General features: G+C 39.7%; 1 long non-coding RNA gene across 1 annotated transcript; it reads right to left on the reverse strand.

Annotated features, from left to right (window-relative positions):
* Nucleotides 1-374: 374 nt before the first annotated feature.
* Nucleotides 375-1,882, reverse strand: LOC107579486 (uncharacterized). The gene is made up of 3 exons (XR_001608479.1): nt 1,451-1,882; nt 796-907; nt 375-485 (listed from the first exon to the last, which is right to left on the reverse strand). It is a non-coding gene; the product is annotated as an uncharacterized lncRNA (long non-coding RNA).
* Nucleotides 1,883-2,435: the final 553 nt, after the last annotated feature.

Raw genomic sequence — 2,435 nt, forward strand, 5'->3', positions numbered from 1 at the left:
CAAAAGAGCAATGATACGCAAGTGCTATAACGAGTCTCAGTTAGCTTAACGCAGTACACGTACCATGTTTTTTTTATTATATAATAAATAAAAAGGAAACAGATACAATAGAAAAAAAGAGCAAGCTAGTGTTAGAGGCCTTCAAAAAAAGGCCTGTATAGTTTAAAGCTTTAGTTTCGTAGTTTTCTTACGAAATATTAACATGTACTGTACCAGATACACATCCAAACTATTAGATATTTTAATCAATTGAAAATGGATTTGTAAAATCTGTGTTAATACCCCCAGCCTTAGGTTTGAATTTAAGGGGGAAAAAACTAAACTGCGTGAAAATGAGTAAACCATGCTGCATGTATGTTTTAAACGACCTGTTGTGAAGCAGGGAGTGGAAGTGTGTCCTGAGGATCAACATCAAACAGATCATTAGGGCAGATTCCACTTTCACTAAGAGCAGCCAGAAGCAAATCTTGTCCAGGATCCATCGTCTAAAGGACAGAGAACACCATAATATTAATAATCATAAAGAGACTCTACTTTTGCTAAACATCCATTTTTACTATCTAACATAAGACGTAATTTAACGTCCTCTTAAACTACACACATCTTTAATAAAGACAATGACATAGCCCCCAATTAAAGATCACATCTTTCCCATCACATGCTGTTGGGATGCTATTAATGTTAGAACTTTGCGACTGAACACTGCATAATATCTAACCCTAAACAACACTAATTTGTCAAGAAATGTACTCATAAGAGCAACAACGTGCTAAACTAATGCTGCTAATGGCTCACCACAACGTCCACCTCCACACGTGTTTGCCAAAACTGATCCAACAAGACACTAACTGGTCTGCCGTTGCTGCTGGACGTTGATGTCAATCAGCTTGCACGTTTAGAAACCAGACTAAACGCAAAAGAAAACTATAATGATCTCCGAAATGATCAAAACGTTGATAACCTGGCGGTTGTGAACGCACAACATAAGAACTGAACGTCCTGCTCTCGAGTCCTCAATATTCAGCGGAGATGTTCAATCTTTCCCCGAGGAACAGATCCTGGGTTAAGACACATTATAACATTAGTGTATAATATAAACACGCTTTTAACATCAAAATACAGTCTCTCTATGTGCTGCATGTGGTGAAACAGCTCCTCAGTCTTGGTTACGGTGGCTGCTAGTTAACGTGATTTTCCTCACGATTCGTTTAATCAACCTTAAACATCAAAAGAGGAGTCAAAACGCTCTTTAAATAGGCTATACCCGGGTTTAAATAATCTCAAGGACCCTGACAAGCAGAATGAGTGGCAAAAAATGACATATGAGCGAATAATTCCTGTCAGTGACTTTGTCAAAAGTGCGCTAACGGCTCGCCTCAGGTTAGCTGCTTAGCGCAAGACTCCCTCAGCTTTCACGCAACAACAAAAAACGCAATAAAACTCAACATACCTTTGCTTAGCGGCCCTAAACCGACGGGAATTGTGAGCGTGACAAAAAACACAGAGCAAACCCGCTGTCTGACAGCTAATGTCCAGTAAGTCAAACACGTACTCCACACGGTTTCTATGGATCCCAAACGTCGCGGCGGAGTGAAGGATGTCGCCGCTGCTCGCGCTGCTTGTTTTCTAACCGCCGGGCGCCATCTTTACCCGAGGCGCGTGCGGGTCACGTGACGCTGCAGCCCACAAAACAGTCGATTTTGCGTTCGGAAATGTTCCAGACGCGACGCGGATGACACGTCGCGGAGCATCTGTCGAGAGCCGACCTACAACCATCTTTCAGAAAGCCCCGGAGTCCGTCCATATGAATCGAGGCGTTCAATTATATTTTAAATTCAAAAGTAGTCGGAGAAGGAGAGCGCCGAAGCCCCGTCACGTGACCTATCCCTGACTCACATTCAGGAAGTGACGCGATAGAAATAGTTTCCTCCAGTGACACGTCAGAATGACATTGCTGAAGCCATACTGGTGAGGTCAAAGGTAGCGGGTTCTGACCTCTGCTTTTTGACAAAGGTTGAAAAACCCCCAACATTTCAGAAGATCAGCATGTTTTTAAATCTATGAATTATTTCAATCCACAAATAATGAACAACATTTTTTTTTTAAATTGTAAATTGTATTTTTTAACATTGTCCTCAAAACACTTTGAGAGCACCCTAACATTTGTGAAAAGTATTCAAAATCATATTAAGTGTTATGTATGGACATACTATACTAATGTTGGCATGTAAAGCAAAATATGTCCATAAACCATTGAAGTTTTTCAGGTTTTGTATATTAGAATTTTCAGTTCGGCCTTGTAAGATATTTAAGGACCTTTAGGATTTTTAAAATGAAAAAAAAAACAAGTGTTACGTATATATAATTGTATTATTTATTTTAAGTGGTATATATTATACTGATAGTTTAATTGTTTTGCAAGGTTTCTACTTGCT

The sequence above is a fragment of the Sinocyclocheilus grahami genome, unplaced genomic scaffold, assembly GCF_001515645.1.
Source record: "Sinocyclocheilus grahami isolate Dianchi unplaced genomic scaffold, SAMN03320097.WGS_v1.1 scaffold17730.1, whole genome shotgun sequence".
Lineage (NCBI taxonomy): Eukaryota > Metazoa > Chordata > Actinopteri > Cypriniformes > Cyprinidae > Sinocyclocheilus > Sinocyclocheilus grahami.